Raw genomic sequence first — 20523 nt, forward strand, 5'->3', positions numbered from 1 at the left:
AGTCATTGCGGATCAATTGAAATCTCATGAAAGCGTTGAAGAAATCGTGCGAAAAGCGTTCGGAAATTCGTACCGTTGATGTTCTACTGATTTTTCTACTTTCGTCGGGCGTTTTCGATGATCTCTGGATCACCAAATGATTTCTCACGATTTCTTGGATACCATACGATTCCTCAAGATGACTAAAAAAAATTTCTGTAATTCTGAATGATTTCTCATACCTACCAATGATTACTAATGTAGAATTTTATTTTAAAATCACTGATTACAGTGTGACTTTGATAATTAGGATATGATTTCGAATGATATCGACACCGTGGTTACTTAAATTTTACACAGTGATTACGAGAGATTACTCGATAAACAATTTTACTCTGACCAGATGATTTCTCACGATTTCTAAGACTCGATACGATATCTCAAGATTGCAAAGAAAGTTTCTGTAATCCTAAGTGATTTCTCACGACTACCGATGATTACTAATGTAGAATTTTATTTTAATATTACTAATGTCGTTGTGATTTCGGAAATTACCGAACGATTTCGAATGACATTGACACCGTGATTACTTCCATTTTATAGATTGATTACGAGGGACCACTCGATAAATAATTTCACTATGACCAGGTAATTTCTCACGATTTCTTAAGGTTACGAAAGATTTCTGTAATCCTAAACGATTTCTCACGACTACCACTGATTACTAATGCAGAATTTTATTTCAATATTACCGATTTCATCGCGATTTCGGAAATTGCCGAACGATTTCGAACGATATTAACACCTCGATCCCTTGAAATACCCCACGGTTGATTTCCCCCGATTTTTGGCGCGCATTTTTGATCCGCGATTTCTCCGAGCCGTGGAATTGTTTCCTCTTTCGTCCCGACGGACTCCTGACGGACGAAGGATGGGCAACTTATTGTTAGAACGTAGTTTAGAGGCCGAGGACGGTAAAAAGTTGGGGGAGCTCCCGGCAGACGGCGTTCGCGTGCCGAGCGATCGGCGCCCCGTCCCAGACTAACTTGCGGCGCCTTAAAGCTCTCCGCGTTTCAACCCGCCGTCAGCTTGTCAGTTAGTGCCGCGGCGGCGTCGAGGACGGAGCGTCGATGCGTCGCCTTTTTAATCGAGTCGAGGGTTGCCGAGGATTCGTTTGAAAGTTGTTGTGTTTGCGAATGAATTTTCGCGCGTACCGTAATTAATTGTCCGAGTTGCACCAGCGACGATAAATGCGGGGAACAAAAGTGCCCATGGATTTAAACCGGATGAAAAATTGTTTCGAAAATTATTATATCCCATAATCGTGTGATTTAATTATTGTAAACAACGTTGCTGCAAAAGTTATTTCCACACATGTGAAATATATGTGCAACTGAATTAATTCGTTTGGTTTGTTTATTGTTGAATTTTTAATAATTTGCGCTGGTACTTCTTTTTAACGAGTTTTAATTCAATTACGTGTGGGCTTTTTGGATAATTATTTTTTTTTTTTTTTCATTTTTACTATTGTGATGAAAACGACGATTATTACCGTGATTTAACAAGTTCGATGTAACGTAGATAACATAATTGTAACAGTGTGTGCGGGATTTGTTATCTTCTTGGCTTTTCGGATACAGTGTCTGCAAAGGTGAGGAATAACATCAATATGGAAAGAAAATTACTAATCTTATCGATGGCGTTGAAATACAACAATCAAGTTATTTTCAAAGTCACTTTTGAAGCGTCTAAATTTTCTCTTCAAAAAAATTAATTAATACTAACTAAATGAAAATGTCGATTACTCGAACAATGGATCTTGAAAGTCATAAAAAATCTAACTGAGAAGAAGAAAAAACAGATTCAAGCGCGTTGATAATAGTCGGCTGATAAAATTCTTCAGATATCTCCTCGAAGTCTTGCGAAATTGAATTCCGTTCCGAGATCGCGCCGATTTTTAAATCTGGCGATAAATATGAGAATATCAGTGTAGCGAAAAAGTTATCTCGTAAATGTTGAGCGTTTCGAAACGACGTGTAGTGCATGCATAAAATCCGGATGCATAATATTACACGTTCCGCCGTTCTCGGTGAAATTGAACATCCTGATATTACGCCAAGTTCCCATCTTTTACATTACTTTTACACCCCTTCGTCAAGTCGAACCCCGCAGTTTGAAGTTGAAATTGCGAAATTTCTTCACCGCGATATGTCGGATCAGTTTTTACATTCGTCAAGCTCGAAAGTAACACCTATCCTACGGTTTGAAAAAAATTCTCCAAGACTCTTCGAGTTCAAGGCGAGGATGGGAAGAGAAGCATGCTCTCCGATAAAATGCATGTCCTAGCGCATCGCTGCGCCGTCGTTTGCATAAATCAACACCTCAGACTGGTTTACGCAGAGCGCTCGGAATTAATTATATATATATAATACTTATCCATGCAGAGACGCTCCAAGCGAAAACTTACGCTTTAAGGAGGCTCCACACCTTCGCTGACTGAATACGATGCCAAAATCCACAAATTAAAAAAAAATACATTATTAAAGTTTCGTAAACTTCAAAATGTCAGAATTACAGACAAAATTTAATTCGAATTTCATCGTTTCGCATTCCTAGAAACTCACGATTTTCTTTAACGATTATAAACACACGGTGTTTCAAAAGTTTCGTTACTTGGACACAAATTCCCTATAAAAAAAAAAAAAATTTCACATTTTTTCAGCGCTTTTATGACACTCGTTGTACTTGCTACAATTTATCACGGATATACCGTCGTCATTTTTTAGTAGTCGATTTTTTCTCATCAGTATATACATTGCTTGAGTCGTTTACCTCGACTAAAAAAAAAAAAAAAAAACAAAACGCGACCCCTTTAAGATGCGAGAAATCTTCAGGCGAGCTTTGATCGAATTCATGTATTTTAACGATCTCAATTAAAGCTGAACATTCCAAAAAGGATGCGAATGCCATTGTTTTTCAATTCGATTTATTATTCTTTTTGCTTTTGACTGACTCTTACAGTGAGAAAAAAAAATGGCACTTACGAAAAAAATGGCACTTACAAAAAAAAAAAAATGGCACTTACAAAAAAAATGGTACTTACGAAAAAAAATGGTACTTGGCCATTTTTAGTTCTCCTCTTCGCTTGTATGAGAATAAACGTGATTTACGGCTGCAGACGAACCTTCTCAAATGCACGAAACAAATCGGCGATAATAAGTCGGTATTTGTCATACCTCGTTAATGGAATATCGGCGTGTAGTTTGCAGCAGGTGTGCCGATCTCTGAACACGCAGTATAAGGTTACTTGCGTGAAACTGTGCGAAACGTTTATACTCCCGCGTTTGCTAATGCTCGGCCGAACTCGAATCGACTCAATGGTGTATTAAACCGATCGTAAATTTCATTGGCTTACGCCGTTGCAGCTGAGAGTTGTCCGCTGCAATCCGAGGATTTCTTGAGGACCTCTAAGGAGGTCCTCCTCCTTCCCTTCCTTCGGAGCACCTGACGCGAATTCCCCCCAAAAGGATAAGACAAACGGTCGTAATTCATCCCGAATATCACCGTCTGTGCTAATTCGCACACTTTTCATAAATTTTATTACGCTGTCTTTTTTCTTTTTCGTTTTTTTTTTTTTTTTTTTTGTTCAAATTTGTCCATGTATTCATAAACTGCGAAGATGTATTTAAAAATGTAGAATTGAAATTATTGAAAGCTTTATGGATGTAAAATATTCGTTTCGAATCGCTTGAAGAATATTTTTAATAATCTGTTGGATGATTGTTTAATTTCATACAGAAAAAACATGTTTTCTACAATTTCATCCAAACGTTATTTTTCGTCGCTTTGCATCATTTTTTGTCTCGGTATACACAAGCTGCGAAGATATCTTTGAAGATACAGAATTTAAGTTATTGGAAGCTTGTGGATGTTGATTTTTAGTTTTGAATGGCTTTAAGATTTTGGATATCTTTTGGATAATTGTTTCATTTCATCTAGAAAACTATGCTTCCGATCATTTTACCCGAAAGGTTATTTTTCGTCACGATCGTATCGTTGACTAATTGTGATTTTACACGGTTACGCAACTATTAATGGAAATAAAAAATCTGCTTCAATAACTCTGTGCAAAATTATAATCTTCCGAATGAAACGAGACGCTGTTAAGGGAAAATTGAACGAATTTACCAGGTTTTTTAATAATTTTTGTACGATTTGAAACGCAGCAGAACGATATCCAAGCTTTTATTTATAAACACCAATATTTTGTATTCTCATAATTACAGATAGATCTTCGTAGCTCAGGAATAATATTTTTACAAACACTCTGCGCAGTGTTTGACTGTCTCGCAATAAAGTTTAATAAAAATTCATCGATTCTTGGTTAACCAGTATTTTTAAATCTAAAAAGTGTAAAGCTCCTCGCGTGGCGATGTCGCGTCGATTTTCCTGGAACCTACCGTCCATTTGTCAGAATTATAAGCTCGAAACCTGTTGTATGTATATAAGATGAAACGCAGGTGCAACGGATCCGTATTTCAACGTTCAATTAGCTACCGTTCGCGATGCTTTTTACGAAGCCGATATTTTTAATTTTTTATTTGTTTTTTGACACTTTTTTTCTCCCTCTTTACTTTTTTACAAACAGCTTTGGTCTCCGGTATAACTGCTACGGTTATTACTCACAATTCGCGAGGATTTATGCGTGCGAAGCGCGTTAGTCCGAGTTTATGATCTTACCTGTGCGAATTGATTGGAATTTATGTGTTCGTACCTGCGGTCGGATAAATTTGCAATCAAGAAAGTATCGCATAGACGCAAATCAAGTTTCTCAAGTGGGTGTGCCAAGTGTAAAGTGTAAAGTGAGACTTTGTAGCAGGTTGGTTGTAAAGTTATTAATTGTGTACATTGAAACGAGATAAATTTTAATCCCATGGATAAAAGCTCCGCCACTTTGCAATGTTTGAACAGATATTCTCGTCATTAAAGTTCCGAAAGCGCCTAATTCCAAACTACTTGATTGCGAAACTTGAGTGAAATTCCGAAAATTAAAATATACTCGCACAGCGTAGTTTACTCGACGAGTGGGTGTAAAAAGATCAGAAAAACCGAAAGTCAGAATGACCAGGATTCCGAACGTAAAAATATCGAAAATCAAAAACAAAGAAAGATCAAAGTGGTGAAATTTCACGGAACTGAAAATCTTCGATCATTCGGAATTCCGATGCTTCAAATTTTTAAATCTTCTCATTTTCGCACTTTTCGAACTTTCACTCATCGGAGTTACGCCCTTCCGAAGTTTTGCCCTTTCGAAACTTTGAGCCTCGGGTTCCGGACCGTTCGAAATTTTGATGTACCGTCAAAGTTTGATTTTTTTACTTCAAGTTTCGTTAGCAAAAAATTCGGAATTTGGCACTTTCGGGACTTTTCAAAATCGGAATTTCAACCCCGTCCCGTCACGTGGTGGAAATTGTTGTATAAAAAATGTTCCGTACGGTAATACCTGCGATGTAAAGTACGACGAGAAGTATAATAAGGAGTGGCACGACATAAATTCAGGCGTGACGGTGAGTGGGAGGCGATTTCAATTTATCTTGAAATTTCAACCTCTCGAATGACCCGGAGTTGATTTTGTAGGCGGAAATTTCTCGCGACCGGGTGACAAAAAATCCTCCGGATTCAGTTTCGCCAGAATTTAAAACTCGACAAGAAGCGAGCTTTTTACCCAGCGTTAGAACACAGAGACCGAAAGGAAACGGAGGGCGAGGAGAGCCTCATTTCGTATTCAATTTCCACACCGTATATTCCCTTTACGAAGGGCTGCATTGCCCCATTGTCTGCTTTTCCCATGTCGAGAAGCGAGACGCAACGGCTTTATAATACGGAGAACGGGCTAATTATCAGTGCGGGGGATTTTTTCATGGCGTTCGTTCATTTCTAAACACACTGGAGGACTAATTGACGGGCCCCGTTCAAACAGGGGGCCCTGTTCAAACACCGTAAACTGACACCCCCAAATGCGATCGTCGCCCTTCTTCGCCTTCGGGTCGATCCGTTTTTCCGGTCATTCGAAAGCACCGCCGGTTAGACCAAAAACTGACACTAATTAGAAAAAAAAAACAGAAGTAATTCACTCTCGTATAGATCTTTGATTATTACCCGATAAGGTTTGTTTTTATATGAATTTTTTGTCGAAAAGTTAAAGTTTGCCGGAGCGAAGAAATTACGTGTGTCTTGTGTTACTTTTATACTTGTAAGAATTTACAATTCAATAAAATTATTTATCTACTACATTAATTCGAATTAATTAATTTGAGTCGTGAATAAAGTTTTGCTTTTTTTTCTCGGTATCAATTAAATATGCAATATGCGTGGTGTAAATTTTACCGAAAATTGTACTTTTTTTTTTTTTTGGACACTACCCTGGAAAAAACATCAAACTTCGGTTGTTTTTTCGTAAATCCTTGAAATAATTCTTTTATCACATAAAGCAGTAGTAAAAAAATTAAAATTTGAGAAGATGCGCTGTTTTTTTATTTATTTTTTTTTTTTTCCCCCACAAAACCCATGTAACTCGTCGAACAAAAAGCACTCTAAACACGTTTACTTTTTTTTTTTCCCCGACCGTAATCGAGAGAGACATTTTTCTCGACGGTGAACGACGAATTTTGAGACGAAAAAATTGGTAGGGAAATATCGCGGCAGCATCCGTCTGTAAAAAATTTTTTCACGCGTATCACGCGGCCTCTGACTTTCCGGTTCGAATATACGAATCTGTGAGTCGAGCCGAGGCCGTGTAAAAAGCGACCGAAGCGCCGAACGGCATCCTGATCTCATTTATAACCGGGCCAATTACCGACTCACCCCGAGTAGGTTGTAGGTTGTACAAGGATGGCGAAGCGGAGCCCGCAGAGAAGTGAAAAAAGCTACCGACCCCCGGGTTACTCCCGTAACTCGATTCCCGGTTTTGCGCAATTACCGCTCCCGGAGCGACGACACCTCCTGACGAGATTACCGCCCCGCTTTCCTTCGTCGATCCGACGACGTGTTTTTAGACCCGCCGTTTAACCTGTTAAACAGATATGCAGGACGGGGGGGGGGGGGGGGGGGGGGGGTGAGGGGTGATCCACTCGCGGTGAGACGAGTCGCGCCCCGCCGCTGGGCCCATATCCCCCCGCCAACTCTACGACACAATGGGCCCTAAGGCCCCGTCGAGTTGACCCAGCTGCCCGCATGCTCGCATGCTCGTATCAAGGACGGATGAATCGGTACGGATCGAAAGTCAGGAGGAGCTTGAAAGCGGTTCTCAAAATCCCCGGACTGAGTGAAATTTTTATTTCCAGTTACCGCTCGGTCCTTGACTATTTTCATTTTTTACCGCCATCGAATGATATAGTTTTAGATAGAGTAGAAAAGTACCTTTTTGGGTTAGAACTCGTAGCACGAATGTTAAAAAAAAAATAAATAAATTTCACCAAGTACGTACAATCAGGAACCAAACGCATTGTTGAAAAGATTTTTTGTGCAAAAATTTCGGTACTAAAATTCAAAAATCTAGCCACGATTTGGAATCATCGGAATTTCAAGAATCGGAGAGTAATTTTTGTAATATATAAGCTGTGGTTACTCTGTATAATATATCGCATTGACTCGGTAATTCTTGAAATTTCGTATTCGTACTAAAAAACGGTTCTGGTCAGTGGTTTTTTTTCAAAAGAAAAAATCGATCCTGAAAAAATAAAATGATGAAAAAGTTGTGAAAAGCGAGGGATTAAGAGTGTACGAAACGCGCGGAAACCATAACTTTTTGAGGTAATGATCGGATTCCTTGAGTTGAAAAAATGTTCAAAAGCCATGCTTTCGAAAGTAAATATACACCTGAGACAGCATAAAAATTGAATCACTTTACGAGGCAATTTCGCAGTCTTCGGCACTTACGGCCCGACGCATCAACGACGCCTTGACACTTGAGAGTGGTTAATTTCCCAAGGAGTCCGTGTTTCACCCTGCACTCGAATGCTAATTCATTGAAACAGCATGAATTCGCTATCGTAGAAGTTTGAATAACAATTCATCCGTAGTGTTGTTCGGCAACTCCAGTAAGAATAAGAGAATAATCGAGTTATTATTCGACGCCGGGTGGAACAGAGTCTCTTAAACGGAGTACACGTCGGTTGATGATATTAGGCCAATATGGCGCTCGGTCCCGGGGATATGGATTGATACGTATATAACTTTATAGACCACACCGGCCATATTGCAGCTCCCTTCTGTCGGGGGGATGGAATTGCGCGAGCTGGGGTAGGTACGAGACAAATGTGTTTGTGTGCGAAAGCAGGAGAAGAGAGAGAGAGAGAGGGAGAGAGATTCGCGCCGAGGGTTGCACCGGAGACTCGAGGCACCAGCTGTCCCGTTTAATAGAGCAATAAAGACGAGAATGGCGCTTTGATTTATATCCCACCTATTATTAACAACCGAGAACCAACTGAGCACCGCCGATTTCTATAATACGCTAGCTGCATGCAAACCTCCCCCCTTCTCTTCTCTTCCGAACGCGTACCAGAAATTAACCCTTGCCGTCACCGGTTCCGCGGGTTTTTTCCTTCAACCCCTTTCTTTTCATCCCCCCTTTAGCTTCTTCTCGGGCAGAGGAAGAGAACGCGCTGGGAAACCGTGGTGGGAATTGTGGAAGACGAAGGTGCGGAGGAAAGGAGAGAGAGAGAAAAAGCTCGAATTCGGATTTGGAAATCATTTTTGGATTCAGCAGACTCGCAAGTGTGATATTTACCGAAAACGTCTCACGCAGTTGAAGAGAAACATTTTTTTATCATTTCCAATATTCAAGTTCGTCAAAATCGAACCCAGCGAGCTTTTTACACGCCTATCTTTTGTTTAAACGGTTCGTACAAACGCCTGTCAGAAATTAACACTTGCCGTCACCGGTTCCGCGGATTTTTTTCTTCAACCCCTTTCTTTTCATCCCCTCTTTAGCTTCTTCTCGGGCAGAAGAAGAAAACGCGGCCGGGAATACCGTGGTGGGAATTATAGAAGACGGAGGCGTGGAGGGAGGGAGAAAAAGCTCGGGAAACGAGGGACTTTATTAAGTTTCAAGAACTCGGGCGCTCGGCCCGATCTCACTACGTGGATATTATTATTACGCCGCTGCAACTCGCTGCTGCTCCTGCAATGCGTGGGCAAAAGTTATATTAGACGGCTACCAACCCTCGAATATCGTAGCTTGGCTGTTTATTATTGTTGTGATATATACGTAATTGAAAAATCGCGTATACCGAATGCAACGCTGCGGTTTCGCTCCAGCTTATTATTATTCATGAATGCAATGCTTAGGCTGATTATAATATAACGAAGAGAAAAGTAAAAGGAAGAGAACGAATTTCAGAAATATTAAGATTTTAATTGAACGAAACTGAAACTTGAAAAGTGATTGGAAATTGAAAAATGCAACTCAGTTTTATCCCTATAATTCTATAAAAATAATTGGCTGTTCAATGTATTTTAAAAAATATTGATTTTCAGACTTCGATACTTTATTTTAACGAACATTAGAACCTCTGGCTGCTAATTCTAGCTGCTAGCTTCAGTCTCGTTTAAATTGATATACTTGGCTCGAATTTTTATTTTTATTTTCTCTTCCACAACTCAACAAAGCTGAATAAAATATTTTATATATACGTATTTAATCTGAGAAGTAAAAAAAAAATATTTACAAATCTCTGGACAGGGTGTAGAAATTTTTTCAAAAATGCTATGAAAAAAAAAAAAAAAAAAAAAAACTGGTAAAAATGCCTGAACCTTGTAAAAGTCTGGGTGGCCAGTCGATAATTTGAATTCAGAAGCGTTGATCGGGCGTTTTTTGTATTACGTACATAATATCGGCGTAGTATACGCGGTTCGGTTAAACGTTCGTGAATCGTAAAAAAACAAGGCCCTGTTCAAGGGAGTGTGAGAAAGTGTAATATAGGTACGTATACGCCAAGGGGCGGATAAAATCGTGGAGCTAAACTTTTTTCAAGTCGCGTCTCCCGTCATCAATCTATGCCCGGGGCATTAAAATGCATTAGGCTTAAAAGTTGAGCGAGAGGACAGAGAGATAGATAGAGAGAGAGAGAAAGAGAGAGCGAGAGAAGCTGCGAGTTGAGGAGGGGGGAGGGAGAAAAAAAGGTCTAATATTACGAACTCGAAAACCCATCAGAACCGCCGCGTGGCGAGTGGCTATATATTTATACGAGGGTGAAAACTTCCCTTATTTACTCTTATATTACGAGCTTTGGTGAAAAACAGGAGGAGAAGAAAAAGTGAATAAATAAATAAACGAAGATATAAAGAAAGAAGGAAAGAAAGAAGGAACGAGAGAAAGAGACAGAGAGAGAAAGTAAATTTATATAAAACCACGGTGTCGCATAATTTTAACGAGGCACCGAGGAAGTTTTTTTTTTTTTTTTTTTCTTTCTTTCTTTCTTTCTTTTTTTTTTATTATCTTCTTCTACCGCAAACCGCAATATATCGCAATTACAGGATGAAGCCGCATCGCGATGACTTGTGGCTGCAGAAATTGGGTGTCAGAACTCGGTTGAGCCGCTCCGAGCTTCCGTAGTGGAAAGGGAAAAGTCAGTTTGCGAGAACTTTGGGTATTCTCATCACGTATATACCAGAAGCCACGCGGCTTCCGCCCGAAGCGATTCGATTCGATGTGAGAAACCCGCGCAAAAGTCGCGTGAAATGAAAGGGGGACACTTTTCTAATCACGTTCGAGAACGTTCTCGTAATTATTTAATTACGTAGTTAATAACACGTGTTCGCGGAATAAAAAATTGCAATTTTTTTTTTTTTTTGTTTCGCATACCTCTGTAACGAGACCGTTTCGATTATTCTCATCGAAACAGCGAAGCGCATGATTAAAATCCCGTGTTCTCAGCTTCGCCTCGGTCCGGAATCTCATCGGTAGAGTCTATTTAATTACACTATCTCACCGAACGCTGCTGCGCCTTGCCCTCAGCTAATAAGCTGAGCTATGTATTTTACGGGTCATTTCCGAGCGCTGGAACTGATAGGGCAGAAATCGCTGCGCTCGCTGCTTTTTCAAGTGATTTTTTTCAAGTGTTGCATCATCGAAGCTCGATAGCGAGCCGGGAATTTATGTCCATTTAATTGAGTAAGAATCGTGAACGGAAGATTATTTTACATTTTCAATATTCAACTTCGTCAAAGTCGAGCGCAACAGCGAGCTTCTAGACGCCTGTCTTTTGTTTAAACTGCTTATTTATTTATTCGAAGTATACACGGACAAATCAAGTGCCCTTTGAAGTTCAAACTCAAAATGAATATTTGCCTCGAGGCAAGATAATTGCCAATGTACGAAAGTAATTACACTTAAATACGTTCAATGAAAATAGAGTAAAATATTCGAAGAATAAATCCGAAGACTATACCTTCGAACCGTTTTGTGGACACTGGGGATCGTCGAATATCTATTTTAAGATTCCACCCGCTGCATGAGCAGCCTTCAAGATTGTAATATCGGGATCGCATTCGGGGCGCGTCGGGCTGAGTGATATTTAAATGTGAACGACCGAGATAGAGCACAAACACTCGTTGCAAACTGGTCTCTCAGAGCTGCGCCATCGGCGCAAGATCACGACTCATAGTTACAACAGCTTCCTGGGTTTATATCTGGATCAGGATTTTGCAAGAATCCATTTCTTCTCATTTCATTTTCGTTGTGTACACGTATTCAAGTATATGCACAGAAAATTTCACGTCGATCCGACAAATATTCTCAAAGTTACGCGCACATTTGCAAAAACGTCCGGGAGCGTTTGAAAGTGCTTTTGAAACTTTGAACGCGTTTTTCTCAAAACTATGTTCGCACCGCGAGACACCTTTTTTTAGAAGAGCTCCCAGAGAACGACTATAGCAGCTTTAACAATCATTATTTTTACAAATAAAAAATCACCGAATGAAGTTCAATGTCACCCCAAAATCTACACAAACGTTTGTATTGATAAATCGAAATGTCTCTTTGTAAAAATCATTGAAAAATCGCATGTTTCCGCTCTTCCGTCCAGGTACAACCCCTTGAAGCTTTTCGCAGCTTTCGCTGTGCTCCAAATACCCGTTGCAGCTCAATTAAAACCGCGACACAATGCCGGTTTAATCCAAAAATTTCCACCACGTTACCAAAAAAATTTACTTTCTTCAAAGCTTCTCACAGGGTGCGAAAAAGCTTCCAAGAAAACTCAGGCCACGGTTGTTATCAGGATCCTCTCCGGCCGTCAAGGGTGATTAATGCCAGCTCCGGCCCGCGGAAAATTGGCTCGTCGCGTCGGAGTGACAAACGAAAAGGAGAGAATAAAGGCGGCGAGGAGAGGGAAAGGAGCCCGTTTTCCCAGGGATTAATGCGCCTCACGTGCCCCTACAACCGCTCACACTCAGGTATGACTCGCCGGTTCGTCCCTGATGGCCGAGGGGCGCGGGGCGCTGAGAGGGGGGAGGGCCAGACGGCGTTACGCGTTGACGCGTTCCCAGGTTGCAATGCGCGTCGTCTCCGGTCATGCGTAAGTGCGACGTGAAGAGTTCGCGCTCTTCGCTCGCCCGCTCGCGTCTGCGCATGCGCAGCTTGAGGGGGACTCACACTGGCGCCAACTTCCGGTCGCACATCCCAGCTCTCAGGCGTAAATGACATAAATATGCAAAATTGATAGAAGACTAGTCATCGTCCTGCTGGTCAACTACAGTTCGTTCCAAGTCTCGCCCTTTCCTTCCCTCTGTCTCTATCTTTCTCTTTCGGCTTTCTCACTTTTCATTTTTCACGACGCGATCCGTATAATAAGAGCTTTTGTTCGATGATCATTGAAGGATTGTTTTTCTTTTTTTCTTACGTGGAATCCGAATGCTCAACTGCCGTTCGAATACATTCCCAGAATGAGGCTGAAGTCAGTAAAGTTATTTCACGGCTGCAGGGATGTCGCAGATTCGGTAAATCATAGTCAGGGAAAATGTATGAATATTTTGTAAACTTGACTACTTCGAAGTTACTATAAATTCGCGAAGTGGTAATTTTTTTTTTTTTTTTTCCTCCCAATGTTTCGTTGCTTTGAAGTTACTAACTTCAGATTCTAATCCACGGTTTGAAACAAAAAATCTTCAGTAACGTCATTTGCGGCAGTGATATTAATGAGCAGGAATGAAACATTAACATACCCATCAGTATGCATACGGAAAGGAATTTGAATAGGTAAAACAAGCCAAGATGTCAGGATTTTGATAAAAGGTTGTAACTGCGGTTGTAACTCTCGAAACGAATGAACTCCGGTGTCTTTGATCTAATTCATAACGTACACATGTTACACATAAATCTCCATTATTATTTTGTATTTTATTTTTTTTTTTTCTTCAAACTGTTTTTTCTCTCTCCTCCTAACTTCTGATTCAGACTGTAGGTCACATACTTCTCATCCTTTAAACGAGTATTGACAAATACATGGTGCGGCCCGGGTTTTGGATACCGGAAGTGCGTGGCGCGTGTCTGTAGCCGAGTAAACAACCGTTCGTAGAACGGAATTGCGATAGCTGCAGCCTGTGGATGAGCCAGATAGCGGAATGGCGATACCAGCGCAGCAGCAGCCTGATGTCACCGTTCACCAGACAAAAGAATCCTATCTGTACGGACGTGGTGGTCGAAAGAACGATTTTTCATTGTTCCAAAGGAGGACTGCAGTCATGCAGCCCGTCACGATGTGACGTTTTTCTCATTCGACGGGTACAATCGCGGCCTGAGTTTGAAACCAGCGGTGGGAAAATCGCTTTTTCAGTCTAGGAACGGGGTCAGAAACCGCCTAGCCAAGAATCTACCCGGCTGTCTTGACGTCAGTGTCGTTAATCAACCGCGAAATGATGCGAAACGGACGCCTCTCCGTCCGATCGGGTCGTTCAACTTCGAATCGTGCGGAAGCGAATTCAGACGGAGTTGTTTGTCTCCCGGTTAGGTAATTAATGTCATTGCTGAATTTCAATCGTGAAAGCAACCGGGACTACAGACCGATAGAAGGAAGATGGCATAAAAAGTTGACGAATCAATGATTCACATTCAATCATAACGCGGTTTCAGTTCCCTTTCAATTTTCAGATCATACGAGGTTCATATGAACTTAGTTTGAAGGAAACAGAACCTAAGAATCTGACATTGATCGTTAAACTGGTAAAATTTTAAGAAGAAACCACACAATGAACTTCCAAATCTTAAAAATTAAAGTACTAAAACCTAATTTGACGATCTCAGTAATCCGTTAAACCCATTTTAACGCTATTCAATCTACAGCACCGTCATTGGGTCTTTAAGTTTTCCTCTACAAATATATTATTACAGGGATATTCAAGTGTTCACAATGAATAACCCAAGTCCTATTTTGACGTCATTTTAATTCAATAACATTTCAACTGCATTTAATCAACGTTTTTAAGAATAACATTCAAGTTAATATGAGTACAAAATTGAAAAGTTGATTTTTACATTGAACTCTACTACCTCTGGAGGGTTAAAGCAGTTTCTAAACAGACCCTACTTCGATCATGAACTTGGCAAATCTTGGAAGTTTCAGACATTTTTAGCACCAAAGTAGAGTTTAATGTTGCATAGAAGATGAACCTAAATTTCTACTGGTGATGCACATATCATTATGCGACAGGATCGTACTTCACGGGCACCGATCAGGGCGCCGTTGTGTCATCGATATATATTGACCTCCATTGAACCCGCAAACGTTACTGAAAATGGTCGACGCAGCATTACATTGCGAAGATCAAACCGACAATCAGTCCTGCAACGCCGAAGCAACGAGGCGGAATTTTACCGTCCGCATTTCTATCTTCATTGTTGCACAGACTCCCTGTGTTTTTCCTCATGCGTGCAAACGGTGCAGGCAATCGAAAAGAGACCCGATATCGAATCGTGGATCCCAGAAGATGATCGATATACTCTGTATACGCCTACCGCACGCAGTGCATCCGTCGAGTGACAAAAAACGCCCAGCGGTCCGACTCGACGCTGCGAGATATCAATCAAGCCCTGGGTCCATAGCAGACTAGTTTTTCTGACCCAGAGTCTCCGACCTGACTCGCATTTCGTTAGCCTTACCACAGCCGAACTTCCGCCCGACTGCGTATAAATCGCTTCTCTTTTCTCCGAGGTATGATTATTCGTCTTGACTTCGATCCTCGTTATCCACCAAGTAATTGATCCGCGAAAAGACAGATGGCGAAAGGATGGACGACGCGGTTGATCTGAAGCCGAGACACGCCGCGGGATCGGAACCCAGCATCGGATTCATCTGCCCTCCTAACAAGTCCTAATTGAAATCTCTCTACTTAGACGCGGCCGAGATATGCCCCCAGTTTCTCACGTCGGGTTACACAATTGGCTCTATTGTCGCCTCGAACCGGCTCTGCATGGACGGAGACTTACTCCAGGCGCCGGGCATCCGCCCAGCTCCGGCTCTCACTGAGCTTTCGTAACCCACCAACGGCAAATAGAAAATTCAAGTACCGTGCCATGCATCCGCTGCATCGAACGTTGTTTCGCTGCTCGAGTCTAGGCCAAATATGTACCCAACGGGACGCAACCTCTGCAACTATACGACCCCGTATCAATATCCTCGGTTAACCGACGCGCTATTCGTGATCCATGGTCCAAAGATACCTACTTGTTCACTGGTCTCCTGTTGATCAATACTCGGAATTACCTTCAAAGACGCGGTCATACTGATCAACGTAATTGAATTTTTGAGTAGCCTGTCGTCTTTCGAAGCCATGGTAATTAGTAGCTTCTTCAGGTAACTGCGAAAGAACTCCAATTAGTCATTCGGTACGTGAAGTTAGTGGTAAGAAACTGTGTACAGATGTTAATGTTTCAATGGTTCGGTAACAAGTCACACGTCTACCAACCTTGAAGCGTATGCTTGTTCATAATTGAAACTAGTACCATATCCATTGAATCTTGGACATTTTTTTGGTTACTCTGTTAGCGACCCCCCTTGACGGATCCAGGTTTCAAGGGTCCTTGATCACTCGGCTAGGGTTTATAGCTGAATTTTTGGGTAGCCCATCCACTTTCCAAGCCACGGTAATTAGTATCTTCTTCATGCAACTTAGAAAGAATTCCAATCAGCGATTCGACACGTCAAGTTAGTGGCAAGAAACTGTATACATACGTCAACGTTGCAACGGTTCTGTAACAAGTCACGTCTACGAACCTTGAAGCGTGCGCTTTGTCATAATTGAGAATAATACCATCTCCATTGAATCTTGGACATTTTCTTGGTATCTCCGATTACATAGATGCGATAAAATATACTGCGGCTTAAACAGCGTCGAGCGCAAAAGGAAGGGAAGTAAAGAGTTCGGAGTACAAAGCGAGCCGTCGTAGAGATAGCGCGTCGGTTGTGCAGGAACGGAGACAGCTAGTCTTAATTCAACTGACGTCATGGCAAGAAGACGACAGCGGCAAGGAATCACGAAGGGTGACTAATAGACTCGGTTTCCGAGCGCGGGTTATGTGTGTATAATTTATATGATCAGCAGTGTTCTCTTGTGTTGTTACACGTAGTGCGACGCATAGTCGACTCTACTTGACTCTAACGACCGACCTTTGAGATTGAGCCCACCGGCAACGGACTTACACATTAGTACAGTATAATATACGTTGCAGCGAATGCATAGAGAGAGAAAGAGAGAGAGAGAGAGAGATAGAGAGACGTGGTACTGAATAGTTTTCGACAATAAAACACCGCCGCCGTCTCTTCATCAATAGAAGTGATTCACTGCACCCGGTCTGTTGGAGTATCATCAACAAAGTACTGCGAGCCGCTCACAGTCCTCTACTGATTTATTCCTCGAACAGATATCACGTCCGATATGGTTGGTACTACTTTGAAGCTACGGAAGGCTGCTGTGTAGGTGTACGTGCTCCGTTCGATTCGTGATACTTGGGGTACCAGCTGCACTTTGGGGGTGTAAGAATCTGGAATACGGGACGAAGACTGGAGAACAAATTACGGAGAGATGCTAATAAAGAGGAGCTTGCTGGAAGCGAGGGAGCGGGTTTCATATCCTTCGCTACAAGGGCAGGCACTTCATCGGGGGTTGCGCGCTGATTAGCCAGCAAAGGAAGCAAGAGTAATTTCATGCGGCTGCTCGACTTCAGACCAAGCTGGCTCCTGGATGAGGGCATCCTGGAGCCGAGACTCGCTTCAGGATAGATATGACAAGAGTTAACCCATGCCGTCGAGATGCGTGTAATTACATCCAAGTTTCGGCGAGTTCGCGGGTTCCGCATCCTGTCCAACCCCATCCCATACTTCCAACTTCGTCCTCGTCTCTCCCTCCGTCGTGACGTCAGAGACCACGTCCCTCCTCCACCCCCGACGTTCTCATGGTTTTCCGGACGTTGTTTTTCATCTTTCTTCCAAGGAGTCTTGCTCGTCATTTGGTTATCAGTAATTCGTACAGATCTTCGTCGAAATTATGTATGTACGTATCGTCAGGTTGGGTCCTTCGACTATCGTACCTCTCCTTTTAACCTCCTTTTCCATCTCTCACTGCGCATTCTTATGTTTGCTTATTCATGAAGCAGCGATAACAGCGGAATACGGGCTGAAACGGAAGTGTTTTAGTACATTTGCGCGATTTCTATTGGAAGGATTATCGCCAGTGGGAAGTGGAACGTTGCATTGTCATGGTGGTCATGCTTCGTGTTATCGGTGTAAGTGTGCGCGTGATTGATAAGCGGTGAAGTAAAAATTATATATATAAGTATATATTATGTACCGGTGATAAAAGTTCACGCTTTACGAAGCCGCCTTTCCGCGAACGTTCCGCTGCAGGGTTAATCTCTGTGTAAAAACGATGCGAGACTTTTCTGCCATAGGGCCAATCAAGAATTACGTCGAGTTCACGCTCTACTGACGCAATCGGTGATACCGGGGTGAAAGAAGCCTGCACGAAAAGAAAGTGTGAGGAGGATATGACGAGGGATCGAGAGGGAAGGAAAAGGAGGGAAAGGAATTCAACAACGCGAATGTCTGTTCATCGCCGCAAGCTGTGATTCAGCTTCTCGCCCTCCGCATCTAGTCTCTGTGTATGAGACTATTCACAGTCATTCTAATGTCGACTTGTAGACTCGAGTGCTTATCTTTTTCTTTTTTTTCTATCATTCCTAATGACAACCGACGTCGATCAATGTGTCCAATTAGATTATCGCAACTGTCGGGAATGCTCTAATTTTAATAACAACACTTTCCTGCAATGTCTTATCGAACAGAGTTTGCTCTTTGCGTGAATTTCCTGCCGCGGAATTGTAGATCGCAAAGTTCTAGATAAAGATGACTATGTTATGATTCCGTAAACGGGGTCAGCTTCGTTGAATTCTTTTATCTGGTTCGAAAAATGGGAAGGGGAAATAACGAGAGAGAAAGAAAGAAAGAAAGAAAGAACGTGTAAGTCGTCGAGGACATCTGTTGCTGCCGCTTCTCAACAACGGCAGGAATCTTCATCGTTGTTGTTTTCCGCCTTCTTTTTATCGCTCATTGTGCCCTTTTTTTTATGTTTCTCCCTTTTCTCCGCCTGCATACAACGCGGCATTTGCATAATTATAATCTCGCCTTCTTCGTAAAATCTGTTCAAAACCCGCGGACGCGAGACTCGCGGTTAAAGACAGAACTAATTACACTCGCGTGCGTGAATCTCCCTTCGATAAAAAACGAACTGTACCTTAAGGCTCTGAATATAGGTATAAAAGAGTGCGAGGGCGACTTTTTCAGTCTTTTTATATTAACAAGCTGCGCAGATGGCAGAATCTTGCATTCTTTGTTAAAAAATGTTGAAGGGTGAGGTTTTTCACGGCGAAAATTTCCGCAGGGTGATATATCGCGTTTATCGTTGATTTTCGATTATTCACGCGAGCACCGGAAGTACCGAAGTGCTGAAATTGCGCAGCCGAATCGTTATACGCGTGAGAACAAGCAAACTGCAAACGAGAATATCGGACGTAATTTTCAAAGCGGTGATTATTTAGGAGGCTGAAGTTTGTGGCGTTTATGTATCGGAACGTTGATACAAAAATCACCATTTTTCACATTCAGAATACCGAAAGAACTTGAATTTACAAAATCTGAGTTTATCGACTTGCCGTGTTAACAATTTACACCAAATTTCAAGTAATCCTAAAGTTGCAAAATAACGATTTTTTCCAAACACGCGTTAACGTTACAAACTTTTACCCTGATGATTATTATTTATTACATCGGCTCCGCGGATTTCGCGATCTGACGCTGTTGAGACGAAAATCCCCGTGGTGAAGGGGCGGAGGGGAGGGGGGGGGGGGGGGGGGGGGGGGGGGGCGGAAATAAATATACCGGAATGAAATAGAATACAAGAAGGAAAAGCCGGGGTTGATTCGGATTCTCGACGGGTTAAGCCGGCTGTCGGATCGCGTCCGAACCTTCATTATTTCGCAGCCAAAGACCGCAGCAGCCTCGTTTTCGGCCCTCGAAGACTTCCGGCTATTTTTTTTCTACCGCCGGTCTTAAGGGATCGGCCGTCCCTTTGATATAATTCTTCTTCTCGCCTGTCTCATTCTCTGATCCCTTCAAACCAACCCCCCCCCCCCCCCCCCCCCCCCCCCATTCCCACCCTCTCAATGGCCGACAATGGCAGTGATTTCTATCCATTCAATTTCTCCCACGTCTCTGCTCTTTTTCTTTCTCTTTATGATCGCTTTACTTCGTCCGCGGGAAGCTGCTGGCGCTGGTCCATCTAGTGTCAAATGATGCGCGACGAATCGACTGGGAAGCTTTCTAATATCGATCCGAGGCGCCGCGACGCTCGAAGACGCCGGAAGTCGAGGCCTCTCGCGACTTACTTCTTCCCGCTTAACAATTTTCCCTCACCTCGTCGGCTTGCTCGTGCTCGAATTTAACCGTCCGAATCAGTAGGCTGCAGGCTAATTGAATTCACTGCACTCGGTTTCACCGGAACTTAACACTGTTAACAAACAGGCCACGGCTTATCAGCTATTCGCGATTTTGCTTCGTACCGTTAAATCGTCCTGAAACGCTACGAGATTTCAGCCGCAGACGGATATTAATAATAATAATAATAATAATAATAATAATAATAATAATAATATACGTGGGCTGAGGTTGAAATTCCGAATTTGAAAAAAGTTCCGAAAGCACGAAATTTCGTATTTTTGGGTGGCCAAACTTTTGTCGTTTCTTCAAAGTTCAATTTCTTCGCTTCAAGTTTCGCCACCGAATGATTCGGAATTAGGCGCTTTCGGAGCTTTTCAAATTCGGAACTTCAACTTCAAATCAGCGTATATAACCAGTTAGCGCTGCGCTTAGCGGCTAAACACCTTTTATCAGCGCACACGTCTCTTGCGCACCGTGGATCTCGACTATAAGCGAGGGGATTGAAGGGGATTGAATCCAATTAAGGCCGCGCCGGCTGCCCGCCGTAACAGTCTTAATT

General features: G+C 42.2%; 1 protein-coding gene across 3 annotated transcripts in view; it reads left to right on the forward strand.

Annotated features, from left to right (window-relative positions):
* Positions 1-1090: 1090 nt before the first annotated feature.
* LOC124211834 (discoidin domain-containing receptor 2) overlaps positions 1091-20523 on the forward strand; it is a 58529-nt gene continuing 39096 nt past the window's right edge. For all 3 annotated transcript variants that reach the window (XM_046611306.2, XM_046611307.2, XM_046611308.2), the window contains exon 1: positions 1091-1630. The gene's annotated coding sequence lies outside the window, so the exon portion shown is untranslated. The remainder of the gene's footprint in view (positions 1631-20523) is intronic.

The sequence above is a fragment of the Neodiprion pinetum genome, chromosome 2 (genome assembly GCF_021155775.2).
Source record: "Neodiprion pinetum isolate iyNeoPine1 chromosome 2, iyNeoPine1.2, whole genome shotgun sequence".
Classification (NCBI taxonomy): Eukaryota; Metazoa; Arthropoda; class Insecta; order Hymenoptera; family Diprionidae; genus Neodiprion; species Neodiprion pinetum.